Genomic DNA, 23497 nt, shown 5'->3' with positions numbered 1-23497 from the left:
CAGGCTCTGTCACATACAATTTAGCAAATCCAATGCTGAACAGACCTGAGGGATAGTGTATATGAAAGCTGAACATATTCATCTAAAGTTCTTTATTTCTCTTCTTGGCACAGTTATTAATCAATCTAAGATAAACAGGTCAACAGGTTAACAATATAGAGTAAGAAAGTATAGCAAGTTTGAAGTGTCGAAGCTCCTTTCAAGCCTTCATTGTCATATCACCGGACAAAAGTGCTCCATTCAAAACACATGATGACGTTGGCCTGGTAATGTGGTTCTGTTACAGAGTTATTCACCTCAGGGGAGTGTGATTTACTGGCTTTTAGACTAGCGTCATTCAGGTGGATCATTCCAGGTGTATTCACAGCTGCACCCTTCCGAATTTTGAATGATTATTTGAGGGTCCTTAGTCCTGAAGTCACTACATTCTGATATGGCTCAAATGCGGGCGAGAGACACTGAACTGGGTCGATAGCTCACAGCCTTTAATGTGAACAGAGTTAGAGGGAGAAGAAAACAATAAACTAGAACTCTCAAATGGAAAACAAAGCCAACACTGCGGCTGAAAGGAATAACTAACTATAAATCAAATACCGCTAGTCTTCAGAGTCAGTTGACTCAACAGTCCAGTTTTCTCAGGAAAGGCCAAATGCCAGCCGGCAGCGAAACATTGCTGTGTTTCGCTCAAATCTCGACAAGCGCTGCGACGAAAAGAATGGAGTTAAGTACCATCACAATGAAATAATAATTAGCTGACACGTGCATATTCTCGAGCGAAATTGTCATATCCGCTGTGCTGCCGAATCCGTATTTGTGACAGCCAACTATCATAGTCATAGTCCATGCGAACTCATTTAGTCACATGGACTGACAAGCACCCATTTGCCCTATTTTATTCTCTCCACACTTCCATCAACTCCACCCGTACTCTGTCTCAGCAACACACTGGAGGCAACTGACAATTACTAACTACCCAGCGATGTGCACATCTTTGGGATGTGGGAGGAAACAAAGGACATTTGGAAGAAACCAAGAAGAGCCCGTGGATGACACACAAACAGCGCAGGAGATTAGGATTGAACCCAGGTTGCCGGACTCAAGAGGCAGCAGCCATGCTAACTGTATTACCCACAATGCTCATCTTTTCTTCTGCCTGGCACAGAATATTGCAAAGGCTGCGAGTTAGTAGTGTGCAAATTTGATTAGTAAAGAAAGTTCTGTCAACTAAAAAGAACTTAGGAAAAGTTATTTGCCGACTAAATGCAAGGAACGTCTTTAGTAAAGGAGAAGCTTACCCGTTTCTACCTCAGCAGTGACCAACAAGCCACATGGTGTATCAATCTCAGTGCAGCTAGGGACGGCACTTAAAATGTCAGCCTTTCAGTGATGCTTACACCAGAGGATGAGCAGTTATTACTGAATGAGTGGGTTGTCCATTCTGCTCACCATGATACACAGGAAAGAGGATAATAGCATTACATGAATCATTGTCTTTGCTATAACAAAACACAGATTTTGTTACAAGGAGTAAAGGGTCCTGAAGATTTTGACAGTATTTTGAAGATAACAATTAAAAACTGGCAAATGGAGAATATAAAGAAAAAGGAACAGGCTGAAATAATTATAAAGAGAAAAAAAACAACAGTATCAATATTGAATTTAACTATTTTTTTCTATCAATAAATGCAAATATACAGTATGCTCCTGTTTCAATATGCTTTGATTTCATTTTCCATCTTCAATTGTCAGTAGTTAAAGCAATTATTACTTCAACAACTTCAGTCTGCACCCAATTGAATTCATTGCCTCTTTCTCCATTTTGTTCCCCTCAGCTATTTAGCATGTCTGTCTTCTCCTCTTCACTGATCTGATGCAGGGTCCTTCATTTAAGTTGTTGACTTAATTTCTCTCCCCACTGATGTTTCTTGACCTGCTGAGTACAGCCAGCATTTTCTGTTCTTGATTTGTACTCACATGCAAGTCAGTACATTCACCTCCAATGGCTTATCCAGAAAACATACTGGCTACTTTTAGGTTTGGACAAATAAGTAGTATACACTGTATCACAGCAGTCTGGGTAACGGAAGTTTGCCCTTATGGAATTGTGGTGAACTACATATACCTGCCTGGACACGCCCCCCCCCCCCCCCGCTGACGGCTCCTGTGGCCCCTCCCACTGACCGTGGCTCCTCCCACAGACCCTGGTATAAAGGCGATTGAGGCCTGAGCCCTGCCCTCAGTCTCCAGGATGTAGCATAGTGGTCAATTGCTGCTTGTTCTTTCTTCCAGTCAATAAAAGCCGATATCTCGCCTCACGTCTCAGAGAGTTATTGATGGTGCATCAGGAATTTCACAAATCACTATCAAAAGTTCTGAGATACAGAAAAGAAAATTGCTTTTATGGAACTTATGTGAAGGGAAAAAAACTAAAGCAACAGAAACAACATGTTTAGTCAATGTTTTTTGTCACAGAGTCACTTTACAAAAGAATCCCAATGTAAATAAATTCCTAGAAGCACAACCCCTCTGTAAAACTGGGGCATATTGTATACCAGATATATTAACTCCTGCCTTGGCCAAACAGCCTCAAGGCCAAATTGCAAACCCTGGAGTTTGTTGGAACACCGTGTAACTAGATCCTTCTTATTCTACAAAATGTTCTACCAAATCCCTGCCATGGATTCTATGGGAATCCAATAACTCCCTATAGTTATATTGGAATTAGTAGACACAAATCTTTGTAGAATGTGACAAGACTCCACATTTACTGTGCCCCTTTAAGAAATACATGCATCTCTTTTAAATATTTGCTCAATTTCCATGCACATGGAAATTACTGGGCTGCATTTCTGCAACAAAGCATTTTTAAAAATTTTACTTCATGACATGATCCAAGTAAGCATTGAGTAGAGCATTGAGTGTAGGAGTTGGGATGTAATGTTAAAGTTGTACAAGGCATTGGTGAGGCCAAATTTGGAGTACTGTGTACAGTTCTGCTCACTGAATTATAGGAAGGATGTCAACAAAATAGAGAGAGTACAGAGGAGATTTACTAGAATGTTACCTGGGTTTCAGCACCTAAGTTACAGAGAAAGGCTGAATAAGTTAGGTCTTTATTCTTTGGAGCGTAGAAGGTTGAGGGGGGACTTGATAGAGGTATTTAAAATTATGAGGGGGATAGATAGAGTTGACGTGGATAGGCTTTTTCCATTGAGAGTAGAGGAGATTCAGACAAGAGGACATGAGTTAAGAGTTAAGGGGCAAAAGTTTAGGGGTAACAAGAGGGCTAACTTCTTTACTTAGAGAGTGGTAGCTGTGTGGAACGAGCTTCCAGTAGAAGTGGTAGAGGCAGGTTCGATATTGTCATTTGAAAAAAAAATTGGATATGTATATGGACAGAAAAGGAATGGAGGGTTATGAGCTGAGTGCAGGTCGGTGGGACTAGGTGAGAGTAAGCGTTTGGCACAGACTAGATGGGCCAAGATGGCCTGTTTCCATGCTGTAATTGTTATATGATTATATGGTTATAAGTAAGAAAAGTCCCATTTCATCATCACAAAGCAGTTACTTTATGTAATGGTATTTGCATAAGGCATCTGTTAATGGTTTAAGAATTTGAATAAAACAAAAATAATTGTAAAATGGCTTAACTCAATTTACAGAAAATTTCTCCATGTGAGAAAGGTGAATTCTGTGTTCTATATGTGAATCATAGAGCACAACATCACATTTAGTCTATGCTGAGCCTTTACTTGTGCTAGTCCCACCAACCCGCATCTGGACCAAATCCCTCTATAACCCTCCTATCCATGTACTTATCCAATTTTCTTTTAAATGCTGGAATTAAACCCGCATTCGCTACTTCCACAGTAGATCATTCCACACTTTCATCACCCTCTGAGTGAAGAAGTTCCCCCTCAGGTTCCCTTTAAGCATTTCACCTTTCTCCCTTGAGCTATGACCTCTAGTTCAAGTCTCACTCAACATTTAGTGCCAACGTTAATTTATGCCTTGGACATTACACTATGGCTGTAAAATGCTCTATTTTAATTTCTGCAGTTCACTCTTTGATGATTCTATGAGCATGCCAAAATTTCTGCTGAAGGGCATTGACTTGAAAAGTTTATTTGGTTTCTTTCACCAAAGAGATTGCCTGACCTGCTGAGTATTTCTCATATTTTGTGCTTTTATTTCAGAATTCCGGCATCTGTAGGTTTTGATTTTCATCAGTATTGGTCCAGTAAACCTTCTTTGAATTGCTTCAGCTTACATTCTTCCTTAAATAACAGGTTCAACAGCGTACTCTAGATGTGGCATCACCAATATCCTGTATAAATGAGGCAATCTATTTTATATTCAAAACCACTAGTGATAGACAATAATATTCTATTAGTTTCCTAATCATTTGTTGTATCCACATTAAAACCTTTTGCAAATCATACACTAGGACATTCAGATCTTTCTACATTTCTGAGATCTGCAGTTTCTCACCATTTAGATAACATCAGTCTTTATTACCAAGACAAGCAATTTTGCATTGTCCCGTATCACAGACACAGAATATCTATTTTCTGTATTTTTCCCATTTGTTTACTTCCCTTGGGTTTCTCCTTTCACCTCGTTCACACTTTCTTTCCTACTTACCTTCTGGTGATCAGTTACTCAGTGATGATAGACTGACCACAGTCAGTGCTTATCTCCAAATTTGGCCAATCCTATGCTGGGTGTTTTGCCCAATTCACAACCTATTTGCTATTCATCCATCTAGACATATAAAAAGCAAAGCAGTGCTGTTAAATCCTGCTACTGCTCCAGAAACAAATTTGAAATTCATTTGCATACTTGTGTTCTTTCACTGTGTGAGATTTTTAAATTTCTTGGCTTTAGGGCTCTGACTATTCATTCACCTCACAGGAAAATTTATGATAACTTTTTCTTGGAATTTTGGACACCACCCATCCTTGTAGATGTCCAAAGATTCAAGGTAGTTTAATGTGATTTCCAGTATACTAGTGCAAAGGAGACAGAAGAATTCTTAACTCGGGATTCATGCAGCTCAAAAAGAAATAAGAAAACAAACACTATAGTAAAGAATACAATAAATATAAATACATAAGACAGCCTATATACATAGATTGATTATATGTCCATAAAGTGATGCTAGGCACAGGAATGTCTGTACATAAGGTGACTCCGACAGGAAATGATAAAGTAGTAATGGTGGGGGCTGTGGAGGAGTGGGTTAGTGGGTGGGGGAGTTGATCAGCCTTACTGCTTAGGGAAACTAGCTTTTTCTGAGTCCTGTGGTCAGGTGTGGATGCTACTTAACCTCCTCCCTGATGGGAGTGGGACAGACAGTCTATGAGCAGGATGGGTGGGATTCTTCATGATGTTATTGAACCTTTTCCAACAAATTTCTGTATATATGTCCTTGCTGGTGGGTAAGCTGATGCCAGTGATATGTTGTGCAGTGTTGACTACCTGTTGTAGAGCCTCCCCGCCTGCTGCATTGCATTTTCCATACCATGCAGTGATGTAGCAGGTTAGGAAGCTCTCTACTGCACGTCTGTAGAAGGACATGAATATAGATGTTACTAGACTATTCTCTCTTCAGCCTCCTCAGAAAATAGAGGAGTTGGTCTGTGTGTGTTGTTTCTTTTTACACCTTGTGGCACATTAGGTGGCACTTTTCCCGTTTCCATGGCATTTGATATGAGGCTGATTTGCCAGCTCGACGCTCAACCTAGCACGAATGGAAGGCATACAAGGAGCTGGCAAGATTTGAACTCGCCTCAAAGCAACAGACCTCGAGACCATTTGCCTCGAAGGCAGGTGTTGATGACACTACACCACCGGCCAGCTAGAGGCATATGTGAATCAGAGATAAATATAAATGCTCTCCCACCCTCAGGAACATAGAGATGATTCTCAAATGACCCCAGAAGAAGAAAATGGGATGCTATACATCATTTTATAAATCCTACTAAATTCCATGAGAACTATTTCAGAAAGACACAAATCTCCATGAAAGACAGACAATGAAAGATCAGTTTGCCTATCAATGGTGTCTCAAATAATTACAATTAAGTTTATGCATTGTGATTCCCAGTGTGCCTTCCCACTAGAAATGTATTTGCTTAGCTCAAACCTAAGCTTTTCAAATGATATTAATTTCCTTGCAGATGGGACCTTTAACATTGCAAGATCATCTCAAAGCCCTTCACAATGGCATTAACACATAAAAAATGCTACAAAGTTCCACAAAGATGCATTCAGGAAGATGTCCAAAAGATGTACACAAAATTTAAGGAGGTTATTAAATAAGGAAAGAAATGTATAGACTGCAGTCTAGGGAAATATATGGTGATGCACTTTGGTAGAAGGAATAAGGGCATAGACTATTTTCTAAGTGGGAGCAAATTCAGAAATAAGAGTTGTGAAGGGACTTGGGAGTCTTCATCCAGGATGATCTGAAGGTTGTCTTGAGGGTTGAGTCAATAGTAAGGAAGGCAAGTGCAATGAGAGCAGTCATTTCGAGTCATTATATTTTATGTTGAGATTTTCTGGGCTTTGGTCGGGCCATGCTTGGAGTATTGTGAGCATTTTAGAGCCCCTTATTTAAGAAAGGATGTGCTTGATTGGAGAGGACCCAGATAAGGTTCATGAGAATGACCCTGGTGGAGTCAACGGGAGACGCTCATGGAGTGAGTACTGTTTTAGATCCGCTCCATAACCTTTACTTTTTTTAACCTTTGATCACCCTTATTCAACTTATTTTTACCTACACCAAAAGATTCTTGCTATTTTTTGGGCTTATCGTTAAGAGTTTATTGTGAATTTTTGAAGATATGTACTCAGAAATGGCTCTTAGATCTAAAGGACAAGAACCTGGGCGTAACCCGAATGGTAATGGAAAGAAGCAAGCTCAACCGCAACGCACTGAATTAACCTATGAACTGTTTTTGGAGGTTTTGGATAAAAAATTTGATGAACAACAACAAATTTTTAAACAAGATATAAAGGCTTTTCAAGATTATATGAATAAGACGGATTCAGTAATTAACCAGCAGCAAGTTCTTATCGCGTCTCTGCAAGAAGACGCTCGGAAACGAGATTTGATAATTGAAAAATTGCAACAGGACTTACTTTCGACCACTAAACTGGTGGAAACACTTAAAGCCAAGAGTGTTGACTTTGAGAATCGGTCCAGAAGACAGAACCTACGTATACTTGGTCTCCCAGAAGGTATCGAACAAGACAACCCTAGGAAGTACTTTGCTCAACTTTTAAAGGATGCGTTCCCGTCTGCTTTTCCAGACAGCCCGCCGTTACTTGATCGCGCTCATAGAATTATGCGTCGATCACCGAGTGCTTCAGCTAAACCTTTGGTTGTATCTGTCCGGTTTCATTATGTACATGTTAAAGAGCAACTTATTCGTGTGGCTCAGCGTGTAGGAATGGTTAAAGTTCAAGATCACAATTTCCGTTTAGTAGAAGATTTTAGTCCTGAAGTAATGAAGGCAAGGCTTCTTTTTAAACCGCTGATGTCTGAATGTTATGAGAAAAATTTAAAACCAGCGCTCTTATACCCTGTGAAGCTCAGAATCTCCCCGCCGAACACTCCTCGCCGGATTTTTCTTTCTACATTTGAAGCGAGAAGTTTTCTGAACGAGAACTTCCCTACTGCTACGGGCTCTCAGGCCGAATGAATGAGTGATTTCGATTGTGTAAGATGGTTTTTGATCCCCCAAACCAGATTTTGTTTCTGGTTGTTGGTGTAGGTTTACTCTATACTTTATACTCAAGTTAAAGTGTTCTTTCGACATATTAATCGTTTTGTTTTACACACTTTAACCATTATACTGTATCGCTGGCTATTTTCTGTTCCTTTGAAGGTGTATTTTTAATCCTTCGAAGGTGAATACTTTTTTACTAAGATGGTGGTTTTTTGAAAAAACATTTTTGGTGTTTTTTAAGATGGCGCTTTTTTCTCTCTCGTCTTCTTCCTACAATGCATCGCTTATCACAGTTTAAATATTTTTTGGTTTGTTTGGGTTTTAACCCAATTTATAAGTTTTTAGTGATTATATTCTCTTCATTTGCCTAGATTTCATTTTTTTTAGATATTTACAGATTAGGAGTTTTTTAAATACTGTACTTCCTACTTTTCCAAACTTTGTGTCTTCAGGCATTTTGGAGAATTTGTTTGAATTAAACCCCTTTCAGAAAGGGCTTATATCAAAACTTTATAATATAATTATGAAGATACGTTCAGAGCCCCTTTATAAGACAAAAAATGATTGGGAAAGAGAGCTCAACCTTATTATTCCTATTGAGAATTGGGATAAAATTCTTCAATTAGTTAATACATCATCTATATGTGCTAAACATTCATTAATACAGTTTAAGGTTGTACACAGGGCTCATATGTCCAAGGATAAATTGGCTCATTTTTATTCCTATATAAATCCTATTTGTGATAGAGGTCAATCTGAAATAGCGTCTTTAACTCATATGTTCTGGTCGTGTCTGCTTTTGAAAAAATATTGGAAAGATATTTTTGATATTATCTCTGTGGTATTGAACATTGATTTACAACCCCATTCTATTACCGCAATTTTTGGTTTACCAATGATGGACTCACTTCATTTATCTTCTTCCGCTTGTCGAATGATTGCATTTTTTACACTAATGGCTAGAAGATCTATTTTGTTGAATTGGAAGGAAATTACTCCTCCTACTGTATTTCATTGGTTTTCTCAAACTATGTTATGTTTAAATTTAGAAAAAATTTGACACTTCTTCTAAATTTGAAAAGATATGGAGACCATTTATTCAATATTTTCATATGATGTAATAGGACCCTGTTCCAGGCCTATTTGATTTTCCAGTTTTGATTTCATATATGTCAAGAGGATCGGAGTTGACGACACTGATGATTTTGTATTTTTGTGAGATATTATAAACAGCCCTTTTTTTCTCTTTTTTATTTTTTCTTTTTTTCTCTTTTTTGTTTTTTTTCTTCTATTAGTTATTAGATTTTTAGATTAGTTTTTTGCATAATGATTTTTTTTTCTTTTTTCCTTTTTCTTATTCCTTTTTATTTTATATTATGATACACCTAGGTTTGCCTTGTCTGTTTGTATATTGTATCATTTACGATGTGGGAATACTTATTTATACTGTAATTATTGTTCTTGTAATCTTTTATAGTTAGTTGAAATATGTACGTTTGTAATCCTATTATCTATGTACCAATTTTATTTTGTTGTTATTAATAATGATAACAAAAAGATGGAAAAAGAAAGAGAATGACCCTGGTAATGAAAGGTTTAACATATGAGGAACATTTGATGGTTCTGGACATGTACATGCTGGAGTTTAGAAGTATGAAAGGGAACTCTTTTCAACTATTGACAGGCCTAGATATAGTGGATGTGGAGTGGATGTTTCTTATAGTGAGGGGAGTCTAGGACCAGAGGTCATAGCTTCAGAATACAAGGCATCACCTTAGAACAGAGATGAGGAGGAATTTATTTAGCTAGAGGGTGGTGAAACTGTAAAATTCAATGCCACAGATGGCTGTGGAGGCCAAGTCATTGGGTGTATTTAATGCAGAGGCTGTTCGGTTCTTGATTAGTCAGGGCATCAAAGGTTACGGGGAGAAGGCAGGAGAATGGGGTTGAGAGGGAAAATGATAAAATGGCAGAGAAGACTCAGTGGATCAAATGGCATAATTCTGTTCCTAGGTATTACGGTCTTATGGAAGCTAAGAGAGGGAATTTTAGAGCCAACGTCCTAGACAATTGAAGACACAGCTGTCAATGGTGGAGCAATCAAATCTAGAAATGCTCAGGGATTGGGGGTGTGGACTCACCTTGGGGGTGGGGGGGGGGGGGGGAAATAGTGAACAAAAGTTTGATGTCCAACATTCCAAAGAAAAGTTGCAATGAAACTTCCTCGGAGCCCTACAGCCATACAACCACAGCAAACAAAAGGAACCCTCAGAAAGAAAAAAAATACTCTGTGTTTATCCGAGAGCTTACATAAATCAGCAAACAGAAGGGTGACTGGTGAACTGAACTTGCTGTGAGTTAGGAAATGGTCAGGAAAATTTCTGAGGAATCATGTTTGTCAAGGAATGAGAAAGGCCACCAAGAGTGCATAGTTTGGATTAAGAAAGAAATGGCTGAGCTATAAGACAGGAGATAATTGGAGGGAGAGTCAGTTGATGTTATGCTAGATGGCTTTAGTGGAAATTGGGTCTGAAATTCATTATTGGTCAAATATGTTAGAAGATTGCAATCAGAATTATTTGATTTCAGACAGTTGCCTGGGAGATACGTGGAACTGATGACTAGAGAGCAGCTTTGGTGACGGACTGCAAAGAAAGCATTTGTTTTGCCACATGTTTAGTTCGAGGAGAAACTTGAAGTTACAGTGTTGGATGTTGGGAAAAATAACCAGAGGTAGAGACTTAAAGATGGTGAGGATACGAGAGGGAATGTTGCAGGAAAGAGCATATATGAGTGAGCTGCTATAATTTTGTATGATGTTGCTGAGGGACAGGAAGCAGGCAAGAATCAAAAAGACTAAGAGTAGATCTCTGGGGGACATTGGTGTAGAGGGGAGCAGAGAGCCACCGACAGTTAGCCTTTGCCTGCAGGCAAGAGATGTTGTATTCAATTAGCTGGAAAGACATTAAAGGAGTAATGATCTGCTCAACTGTTCCACAGGCCAAGAAAGACAAACAGGATAGATTGCAGTTGCTGATATAAAACCATTGCTAATGAGAATAGATCATTTGAGATTATTTTTGGTCCCCACTGGGAGATGGCCACAATTACCAAATATGTAATATGTATAGCTACAAGGGTGTTTATTTTGAAATATTTAGACCATCTCCCACACAGTTCTTCCTGGCTATGCCACTTGTTAAGTTCAATCAGTGGCAAACCAGAAAGACCTTGATTTAAAAGTATAGCCTCTTTATTGTTCTACTATTTTGAATTAACAACCTCAAGCTATTAATCACACTAATTAACAGTACAAGGGAAAATGAACAGCCTGGGAACTTCCTGTATTTTGTCCCGTGAATGACGAGTTATATCAATGCTGAAACAAGGAATGCAGCCTGGAGTATGCGGTTCATCAAAGTTCAGTGCTGATTTGACAGACTCAGCAGGGTTTGTACATTAGAATTGCTATTTCTTCCGGATTCAAATTCAAGTTCAAGTTTAATTGTCATTCAACCGTCCATGAATACTCACGAATACAATCAAACATGACAATGTTACTTCACGGCTAGGGTGAAATGCACAGTACCAACAGTCACATAAGGCGTAAGGCTCATATAAGGTATCAGTAAAGTACAGTCACACAAAAAATATTTATAGTCAAAGAGCCTGAGTCCATGAATGTCTGCAAAGTTCAAAGTACATTTATTATCAAAGTATGCTACTATATACAACCTTGTGATCTGTCTCCTTACAGGCAGCCACAAAACAAAGAAACCCAATAGAACCCATTGAAAAAACAAAACTGTTAAACATCCAAAGCACAAAAAAAAGTTAATCATGCAAGCAATAAAAGAAAGGAAATAGCATTCTGGACTAGAGATCACAAAAGTGAGTTCACAGCTGATCCAGAAGCCTGTTCGAACACAATACATGAGAGAATCTGCAGATGTAGATGCAAAGTAACACACACAAAATGCTGGATGAACTCAGCAGGCCAGGCAGCATCTGTGGCAAAGGGAAGGGTCGCGGCCTGAAACGACAACTGTTTACTCTTTTCCATATACCCTGCCTGGCTTGCTGAGTTCCTCCAGCATAGTGCACGTTGCTTCGAACATAATACATCTTGTCTTCTGTCGAGCAAACACCAGGGGACAGGACCGACTCCAGCTTGAACACCATACCAGATTGCCTTTGGTGGAGTGCACCAACTCCATCGCTGTTAGACTGCACACCTTCTTTGCACAACGGCTCCTCCGATGACTCTCCGATGATCCATACCAATTCCAGCTCCTTCAGTTTCTCCACCAATGAGCAAGTCGCTGATGGGGTAAACCTGCACTACTTTGAGTTCTTAATTTCCATCAGCGTCTTGCAACCATAAAAAAAGGTCTGATAAAGACGATAACGTCTTAGGTTGATCCATAGAAGCCAGTGCATCTGAGTGTGCTACTTTCTTACCAGAAGTCCTAATTCCTAAGAATTATTCAAGGATCAAGTAAATGCATCAATAATTATCTGTGTGGTGTGTTGGCACAACATCCAACCATGAACAACAACATTCAACAGTTATAATAATAAATAATTTTATTAAAAATGAACAAAAGTTAAAGTACAGATATGGAATGAAATGTGCATAAATACATAAATATCTCTATGTATTTCTAATGTAAACAGAGTTATAAAATATGGATTAAAGTGGTTTAAATTCTATACATTTTAAGCAATATTCTTTGAAAATAGGGAGAAATATCACTCGAGATAATCATGATCAAACTTTAATTTTCTATGAAAACATTGATTTGTTAACCGTAAAATTATTGTGGATCTGTTGGATATGGTCACATGATAAGAAGTCCAAGAATATAGCCTACCAAGATTGGCCAACCTAATCTGAATGTCACACTGGCATAGAAGGGAGTCTTTAAACTTGTTGGTTCCTGGTGGAATTTGGAGATGAGGACGTGTTTAGAAAACAAAATTGAATATTTGCATCAAGATAAATTATTGTTGCTTTGGAGTCTGACTGATCTAGAGCAGTCTGCTTCAGTATCTCTGGCTGGATTTTCTGTTTCTATTCCATTCCTTGTTTTAATAAACCAGATTTAGACGAAATGTTATTAATTCTTGGGACCACCTGCTTCTCTTCTTGTCAACAACTCTGACTGTTTCATTTTGAGTCCTAGATAATCCAGGTGGAAAACAGTCCTATAAAGTTTATAGCAATGGCACTCTATTAGTAATCACTCCACCCTATCTAACACCGTTCTCCCCTCCTCAATCATTAAAAAAAAAATAATGTTTAAATAAATCCAATGTCTTCAAAGAAAATGATAATTTGACATGCTTAATCTTCGGCGATAAAATGTAAAAACATGTGTGCAAAGGTGAGGTCAGTCCTTTTTTCCAGGATGGAGGAGTCTAAAGCTAGAGGGCATAGGTTAAAGGTAAGAGGTGAAATTTTAATTGGGGACATTAGGAGCACATTTTTCCACACAAAAAAGAGGTGGGTATATGGAACAAATTACCAGAGGAAGTAGTAGAGATGGGAACAATTGCAACATTTAAAAGGAATTTTATCCCATATTTATATAGATTGGAAAAGTTTAGAGGGATATGGGCCAACCTCAGGCAAATGGAACCATCTCAGGAAGACAACCTGAGACACATACTCAATGCTTTAAAAGCAGTCCCTTCCCCTCTGCCATCAGGTTTCTGAACGGACAATGAACTAACCCATAAACATTGCCCTACTATTTTTGCTCTCTTATTGCACTGCTTAATTAATTTTATATAGTTCTTTTTGTAATTTACAGTATTTTATGAGTACAGCTGCTGCCAAACAACAAATTTCTCAATATATGTTAGTGATATTGAACCTGATTCTGATTTAACTTGTTTAGTATGAACCAGTTGGGTTGAAGAATGTGCCTCTATGCTGTATGACACTGATTTTTTTTCCCCTGGGTTGCTCAAAACTGTCTCCATGGAGTTATACTTTGATATCACAAAGAATCCTAGAGAATCAGTAATCCCAGAGAATTAGTAATCCTAACCTTATCTCAGGAGCTGTCTAAACTGGTCCAGTTCTGATAACGTTTTTGAATATGCAACACATATGTTTCACCCAGCTTGCTTCCAGGAGCTGCCCAGCTCACAAAAAAATAAAGAGCAGCAGCAAATGCTTCAGGAAAGAGGAGTTCATTCTTCTTGAGCTGTTTGGGAATTCCTAGAACCAGTCACTTTACTCTATATCTTAACACTGTCAAGAATGCTATGCTTGCACTCAACACGATAATCTGAAGTGTAGACTCCACTAACAAGAAATTTATAAAGTAGCTCTTCACTCATATAATCTTGTCTGATTTTCATTGATTGTCTAGGACCTCTACCACAGTGAACCAAGCCTGCATATTGACCAAAACTTAACTGTCTAACACATCCTAATTGGGACCTTTGTCCTAATCCAGATCCTGTCTTTGTGCAAATCCCTGTCGGACCACTTGATGGCAATACTTGTCTGGTCAGCTCCCAGCAAGGAGCTGAAATCAGCATGGCTGTCTACCAAAGTCAGGTATATGGAGAAAAGATTTAAGTACATCAATTTCTTGATGTAGCTAACTAAGTTATTTGAAGTCAAATACTTAATCTGGGATCTTCTGTTTGGTTGGTATGCTTACAAAATCATAGTGTTTATTTGTTGTTGTCTCTTAGATACATAATTTGAGCCATCAAATTTACATAAACTGTTTAAGAGAGAGGTAACAGTCCTTGACAATAGACAATTCTACTAAAATCAGTGGAATAAATTCCTGACTCTTAAAGAACATCCTTCCTGTGAAATTAGTCTTGCATTCATATTATAGGCCTTCCCCAGGTTAGGTTGGGGTTCGTTCCTACAAACTGCTTGCAACCCACACAATTCTCAAGTCTGAAGTGCAGCTGTGATCCAAGTCACCAGACAGTGGAAGATGCCTGCAGCTCTGCAGCAAACTGCAAATGCCCCTTCGTTTGCAAGGTCTGCGCACAATCTATGCATCCATAATGTCGGGTGGTTGGCATCCGTCTGTCTCGAAGGAGACTGGGTGGCGAAGATCATCATCACGAGCCTGGGCGGAAGGTATGGAGATCCTGAGATGTCCAGGCGTCAAGATCCCCCTCTCAGCCTCACCAGTGTAGTCCAAAGGAAAGCTTATGAAGCAACACATTTGGCACCAGCCTGGCTGCAGGAGCTGCCAGAACGATGTTCAATGACATCCAGCCACCTTAGGGTCTCCACTCCAGATTTTCTGTCTGGGTTCGCTCCCGCAACCTTTGTCTCCCTCAAGGCAGTGTGGCTACTTACCCATAGCTGGGGATCTGGTTCACTATGTGTGCAGGTTCCAGACCTCCCATCCATCCTCTGTAGTTCAGCCTGAGTGCTAAAGGAGTTCAGTTTCTGTGAGTCACCAGTGAGGAGGCACTACATGAGGCTTGCTGTTGGAGAGGCTATGTGCTGGCAGGGAGAGACTTACACATTCAGCTCTCATTTTTGCAAGACGGCTAGCCAGTGGTGGAAGTTGAAAGTGAGAGCACCAAGCGCTACCTACTACACTACCACACTACCACACTAGACACATTACAACAAACATTTTGACACCATTAATGCAGGGAGGACCAGTGAAATCGACCGACATGAAAACTTTCAAAATGCGTTAAGTTTATGTGTATAGTGTAATAATTTATTGCTGCTATATTAAACATTTAATTGATTTCTAAGGTCTATTACTGAGCTGTATGTAATTCACTAGATGCAATTGAGGAAAAGCTATGACAGTGATATAAGAGGCTGTGGACACTGGCATCTAGGCCAAAAAACAAAATCTGCTGAGGTAAAGAAATCATCAACATTTTGGTTCAAGACTCTGCATTGGAATAAAACCTATTTAATTATTTGTAATCTTTTAGCCACATTAACAATTATTATAGATGACTATTATAATTCTCTGGTTTTATCCACATTCCCTTTTTTCCTGGAGATATTGGCTAATACTATAGCACATTTTAGGGGTCTCAGGTTTTTGTTCACTGCTTCTAGGCCACAGAAAAGTTGGAGCATGAATAACTGGACAAAGCAAAGTGCCAAAGCATTAGTAAATGGATGAAAGCCTCAAGCCTTATGGAAGCAGCTACAGCCATCAGCATTAAGGTTGCATTGTTGAGTTAGAGGTAGCAAGGAGAGATAAGTGGATAGATAGGGTGTGCCTTGTAGTGTTGAGGACAGGTGGAAGTAGAGAACTGGCATGTAGTTTTAGTGGGGATGGAGGGTCCAACAACGGGGTCTATCAGGAGGGAAGAAGCAGGTTAACCTGGGGCCTAGTGGAGTGAGCTGAAGGTCTACTTACCACTTTCAAACTGCAGACCTTTTCTTTCTTTGGATGACCTTTCCTTGGAGGCTAGTGAAGTTTGTCTGACTGTTGTGAAACCTGAAAGAGATCAAATATGAAGCATGTAACCTGTTTAAATATTTAAATGAGCACTTGTGGTATGGACCAAACTGTTTGTCCTCCTCCCATCTCACCTCTATAGAAATTGGAAGTGGGTGCTTTGAGACAGATTGGATTCTAAAATTAATTTAATCACATGTGATGCAAAGCCATCCATTGCAGGTTATAATAGTGCAAAGCTTAGTATTACATCTATGACTACAGTACAGTCATATCCTAGCAAAGTAAAAAAAATGATTTCTTTGTCTTCACTTACCTAGGTGTTCCTCATCATTCCATCAAGTATCAGATACAAAATAAAACTGAGTAGCTTTTATTCCTGGGAATGCCTGTACTACACCTGCAAGAATACATGGGTTAGAAATATGTTCAAGGTCCACTGTGTTAATGCATATAGTTAATGGTAGCTGTGTATTGTACTTCATTGAAGTCAAGTGCCCTCGACTTCAATGTAGCTGAATTTCAGAGGCACTACACAAAGAGGAGCTCCTGTGCTATAGTCAGACAGCGTGCAAACAAACCCTTCAGCCCACAAAGCCTGTGCTGACTCTCACACATGCCATTAAACTAATCTTGTTTTATTCTCCCCACATTCCCATCAACTCCCCCAAGACTTAATCTGCACACCAAGAGCAATTTACAGGGGCCAATTAACCTTCATATCTTTGGGAATGTGAGGTGGGAGGAACTGGAGCACCTGGGGGAATACACAAAAACACATGGAAAAAATTCCACAACTTTCACTGGAGCTGTGAAGTTACAGGCCTATCAGCTCTGCCACCCCATTTGTACATCTTTATCTTACAAACAAGGATGAATTTCTTCCTTGTGCTGTCTATCACAATACTGCGCCAGCAGCGTGGTTCAATATAGAACTGGGTGCTACTTGTATTGGAACTATGAGTCAGATGGGGTTTTTATCCCACTGAAATCCTGCTTTCCTTCTTCAGAAAGCTGATAATCTACAAGGCTGCTAGCTGAAAGCTGTGAGTGCGATTTTCTTTCATAGCTCACTTGGAATGTGCTAAACATGTGGGAATTGTTGAAGCAAACAGCTGGTTCTTGGCAAGTAGCCGTGCCAGATACGGGACAGGTCTTTGATTTCACAGGTGTGTGCAAAATAAGAACTGAGGAGAAACCTAACACCAAAGCAAAAATCATTATCACATCTAGAAATTCGCAAATGTGCTAATCACAATTTCTGCCAAGGTTCAAAGTTCAAGGTAAATTTATTGTCAAAGTACATATATGTCACCATATCCAACCCTGACATTCATTTTCTTGTGGGCGTATTTTAAGTAGCTAATAGAATCAATGCAAGATCGTGCCAACTTGGGTGTTCAACCAGTGTGCAAAAGACAACAAATGTGCAAATACAAAAAAGGAAATAATAATGATAATAAATAAACAATAAATAATGAGAACATGAGATGAAGAGTCCTTGAATGTGAGTTGATAGGTTGTGGGAACATTTCAGTGATGGGACAAGTGAAGTTGAGTGATATTATCCCCTTTGGCTTAAGAAGCTGATGGCTGAGGGTTAATAACTGTTCCTGAACCTGATGGTGTGGGTCCTGAGGCTCCTGTATCTTCTTCCTGATGGCAGCAGTGAGAAAAGAGCATGTCCTGGCTGGAGGGGGTCCCTGATGATGGAAGCTGCTTTCCTGTGACATTGTTCCATGCAGGTGTGCTCAATGGTGGGGAGGGTTTTACCTGTGACGGAAGGAGAGAAAACATTTTCAACTCATTTTCTTTGGAACTTCATTGATGCAGTTACTATTGTGATTCCTTATTTGGGCTTATTATGATTGGTTATACTGATGTCATGAATTTGACAGAAACCTGGCTAAGTGTTGAAGCATAAAAGCATACTTCCACATAGAAGGAGCCTCCCTATTCAAGTATATTTTCCATGATCTGTCTCTGTGTGACCGTGGTGCATTTTTATTACCAAATCCATTTCTTGGTCTGCTCCTTTGGATCATTCTGCAAATTGATACATCACCTGCTACTCTTCACAGTTCTCAATAAAATTTTTTGTTCTCTATCACCCACTCAAGGACTACCATCAATTTTTGATCAAAATACCATCATGGTTATTCCTTTATCATTATTAAATACCATATTCTTGAGCGGGCCTTCTTATGTGGTCTCACTATTCCCATTATTCCAAACATATGTGGTCATTTCTTTTCAATTTGCTCTGTTACCACTCCCTTTGTACCTCCTAAACTAATGACTTCTCTAGAAAATTCTCTATTTCAATTTATTTCCAATTGTAGTTTGGAGATCCTAACCACTTTGATAAATTCACTGAAATCATTCTGCAGATTTGTTCAATCTCTTTCTTCTCTTCATCACTGTCACTCTGGTGCCCATTAATGTCATTACTCAGCTCTTTCCTGTCAATTTCCCTGTATTGTCCACTACCTCTTATCTCTGTTACTTTAAGTTGCAGGGGATACAGACTTAGCCTTTAGATGATTTAGTTATTCAGCACTAGGCTTAACTGGACAACATGAAGCTGTATTGAACTCCGTTCTTGTTTGTCAAAACTGGACACATTTTCAGGATTGTCTGTGAACAAAAGGATAAATCCTAGCTTTTTATCAATCACAAACTATATTTCTAAATCCCTGTGTGATGAGAGTCCTTGACAAGGCTGGCTTAGACCCAAATTATGGAGTATCACATCTAGAAACTCGCAAATTTGCTAATCATAGCTGGGATCAAGACACTGTCTCAAACGGGATTGTGAAACTGAGCACAAAACAAATGCTAGACAAAATCACTGATAGACTTATGGTTGAGCACTGTACCTATGTTCAGGTGTTCCTTAAATACTTAATTCTTGGCGCCCAGAACATGATTATCAATTAATGGGAATGCCCTAACGCCAGTGCTATCATGTTTGCTATTGTGTGCTGGGGCAGCAGGCTGAGGGTAGCAGACACCAACAGAATCAACAAACTCATTCGTAAGGCCAGTGATGTTGTGGGGGTGGAACTGGACTCTCTGACGGTGGTGTCTGAAAGGAGGATGCTGTCCGAGTTGCATGTCATCTTGGACAATGACTCCCATCCACTCCATAATGTACTGGTTAGGCACAGGAGTACATTCAGCCAGAGACTCATTCCACCGAGATGTAACACTGAGCATCATAGGAAGTCATTCCTACCTGTGGCCATCAAACCTTACAACTCCTCCCTCGGAGTGTCAGACACTCTGAGCCAATAGGCTGGTCCTGGACTTATTTCCACTTGGCATGATTAACTTATTATTATTTAATTATTTATGGTTTTATATTGCTATATTTCTTCACTATTCTTGGTTGGTGCGGCTGTAACAAAACCTAATTTCCCCCGGGATCAATAAAGTATGTCTGTCTGTCTGTCTAAGCTCTTAAAAGGGCTGCACCAGCTATCCATACTCTGAAAAGTTAGAGCGTTTAAACTTTGGAAGTTGGCATGGTTGGGAGCATCTCGCACAGGACCTCCTCCTCTACATCTGACTCTTGATGTTCCTGGTTGCTTGGAGAGGGAGAGGCGCTGATGGTAATCATGGATGAGAGTGTGATCCAGGATGTCTCTGTCTGGCACCCAGCACCTCTTTTCTCATCTGAATCCCTCCCAGTCCATTAGGTATTACTGAACACCTTGAACAGTACGCAAGTCCAAAAGTCTTTTCACCATGAAGACCTGTTCCCTCTTGTTAAAACCTGGCAGCAGGACTGATGATGGTGGGGTTAAAGGGCTGGTGTAGACAATTTTAATTTAGAGATGCAGAAGGTATGGTTGATCTTTAGGATCTTGAGGAGCTGTAAGGTGCAAACCACTGGGATTACTTTCCTCAGGATCTTAAAGGGACCAATGAACTTGGGTGCCAAATTTCTGGATTCCACTTGGAGAGGTAAATCCTGAGTGGACAGTCAGATGTGTTGCCCAGGCGTGTCCCAGACATCTCCTTCGGTTTGCTTTGGTCTCCGCTCTCCCAGCAGAGGCCAGCAAAATCCCTCTTGCCCTCCTCCATTTCCTCTGGCAGTGCTGGACAAGATCTTCTGCTGCAGGAACCCCAACACCGGATTCTTGTTTCAGAAAGGGAGATGGAGGATAACCAAACTGGCATTTGAATGATGACATCCCATGCTTCAAGTGCTGTAAGGTGTTGTGGGCAATCTCTATCACACCACTCATCAGGTCTTTCCAAGGCCAGGCATCTCAGGGTATGTACTAGATCTGGTTGGTCCGCTCTGTCTGGCCACTGGTCTATGGGTGAAATCCAAAGGAAAGGCTTACTGTTGCCCCTATCAGTTTACAGAAAGCCTTCCAGAAATGTGATGAGAATTGTGGACAACGATCGAAGACAATGTCCACCAGGAATCCATGGACCCTGAAGACCTGGTTCAGGACAACCTTGGCTGTCTCTGCTACGGAAAGTAGCTTCTCCAAGGCAAAGAACTTGAGGGCCTTCGAAAGCCGATTGACAGCCACCATGATGACCAACTTCCCGTTGGATGACAGGAGACCTGTAACAAAGTCCATGGAGGTGTGTGCCCAAAGTCTTTTCGGAATGAGTAAGGGGTGGAGGAGCCCTTGAGGTTGGGTATGGGGCTCCTTCTGGGCACACACCTTACATGCCTGTACGTACTGCTGAACTTCTCTCATAATTCTGGGCCACCAATATCTCCTCTTGATAAACTTGAGGGTTCTGGTAATCTCTGAGTGTGAGCTCGTTCTTGACAAATGTCCCCATTGCAGTACTTGGGACTGGCTGGAACTTGGAACGAACAGCTGATCCGAACGACCATTCTCAGGAATTACCCCTTGCACAAGAGTGTTGATGTACCAATGAATCAGAGCCACCACCCTGGCTTTGGGCATGTGGTGAACTACATATACCTGTCTGGACACGCCCCCCCTGCTGACTGCTCCTGTGGCTCCTCCCACTGACCGTGGCTCCTCCCACGGACCCCGGTATAAAGGCGATTGGAGCCTGGGCCCTGCCCTCAGTCTCCAGGATGTAGTATGGTGGTCAATTGCTGCTTGTTTTTTCTTCCAGCCAATAAAAGCCTATATCTCGCCTCACGTCTCGGAGAGTTATTGATGGTGCATCAGGGCAAAATGGTGATACGCTTTTCCTCCCGTTCCAGTTCATCAAACCTGCAGGAGAGGGCATCTGGCTTCTGGTTCTTAGACCTTGATCGAGAGGCCAGGATGAAATTAAACCGGTTAAAAAAACAAAGACTGCCTGGCCTGCCTGCAATTCAGCCTCTTGGCCTTCTGAATATAGGCCAGGTCCTTGTGGTCAGTCCAAATGATAAAAGGGTTCCTGGCCCTCTCAAACCAGTGGCACTATCACTCCAAAGCTAACTTAACAGCAAGAAGCTCCGATTCCCGATGTCATAGTTCCCCTCTGCAGGGGATAGCCGTCTGGGGCAGGTGCAAGCAAGATGGTTGCAATCGAGATGCAACCACTGTTTAAACTCTGCAAAAGCAGCCTCCGCTTCAGTCATCCAAACAAGTGGGCCCATGGATTTCTTAGTTAGGGCCATCAGTGGAGCTGCCACTGAGCTGAAGTTCTTGATGAACTTCAGGTAGAAGTTAGGAAACCCCAGGAATCATTGGACCTGTTGATATTGGATGGTGGTGGCCGGTCTCTGAATGCTAAGGTCCATCTCGAGATTACCATTAGAGATGAAACCCAAAACTGAAACAGCTGTCCCATGAAACTCAGACATATCCAACTTGACATAAAGTGCATGATCTAGTAACCTCTTTAAAATATCTCCGATGTGAGCAAAGTGCTGAACTCCCACAGCAGTATGTCAAAACTATGGATGGTTCCTAAATACAGAAAATTACCCACAGTCCCCGAGTCAACTAAAGTCTTCACCTGCCTCAAGTTCTTACTCCAGATGAAGTAAGGAAACCGGAATCCATGGGATTAGGTATAATGGCTGCCACCATAAAAGTCCTCCTGACACCGGATGGTCTTAGCAGTTCCCCAGGTGGCTGCAGCTTTGGATAGTCAGCCTGCAGGTGACCTGCTTCCCCACAGTAAAAACAGCAACCTTGACTCTGATGCCAGGATCTCTCATTGGCTTTTCACAGGAATCAATCCCTATGCAATTCTCTTGTCCAGTCATCCCTCCCCACCGATCTCCCTCCTGGCACTTATCCTTGCAAGCAGAACAAGTGCTACAGCTGCCCCTACTCCACCTCCGTCACTACCATTCAGGGCCCCAAACAGTACTTCCAGGCGAGGCAACACTTCACCCGTGAGTCTGTTGGGGTCGTCTATTGTATCCGGTGCTCCCAGTGTGGCCTCCTGTATATCGGCAAGACCCGACGTAGATTGGGAGACCACGTCGCTCCGTCCATCAGGAAAAGCGGGATCTCCCAGAGGCCACCCGTTTTAATTCCCCTTCCCATTCACATTCTGACATGTTAATTGATGACCTCGTCTGCTGTTGTGATGAAGCCACACTCAGGCTGAAGAAACAACACCTTATATTCCGTCTGGTTAGCCTCCAACCTGATGACATGAAAATCGATTTCTTGATCAACCCATTACTGGCACACCCTCCCTCCCACCATTCCCCAGCCCCTTTCCTCTTCTCTCACCTTATCTCTTTACCTGCAGACTCTGATGCTCCTCTGTCTTTCCTTTCTTCCATGTCCTCCTGTTAGATTACTCCTTCCCCAGTCCTGTGTACCTTTCACCGACCAACTTCCCAGCTCTTTACTTCACCCCTCCCCTTTCCCGGTTTCACCTACCACATTGTGTTTCTTCCTCCCCTCCCCCACCTCTGACTCTTCATCTTTTTCTCTCCAGTCCTGAGGAAGGGTCTTGGCCTGAAATGTCAACTGTACTCCTTTCCACAAATGCTGCCTTCCTCCAGCATTGTGTGTGTGTTACTTGGATTTCCAGCATCTGTAGATTTTCTCCCATTTGTGACTTTAATCTTCCATCCCACTGCACTCCAAGCTCTGTCGTTGTTCACCCACACTGCCCCAACAAAGCTAAGTGTCAGTTTGAGGAATAGCATTTCATCTTCAGATTACACCTTTCTGAATTTCCCATTGAATACAACTATTTCAGGCCATCAGTTACTCCAGCATTGTATCTCGCGTCTGCAGATTTAATTTTTTTCTTTCTGCTGAGAATATCTACTTAATTTGTCTCCTTATTATGCCTCCTCTAAAATTACTGTATTTGTCAAGGTGGAGCAGAGAGTGAGTTTGTAAATCTGGCGGGAGCAAAGGATGTTGGCAA

The sequence above is a fragment of the Hemitrygon akajei genome, chromosome 3 (assembly GCF_048418815.1).
Source record: "Hemitrygon akajei chromosome 3, sHemAka1.3, whole genome shotgun sequence".
Taxonomy (NCBI): domain Eukaryota; kingdom Metazoa; phylum Chordata; class Chondrichthyes; order Myliobatiformes; family Dasyatidae; genus Hemitrygon; species Hemitrygon akajei.
Note: the sequence above shows the minus strand (reverse complement) of the source record.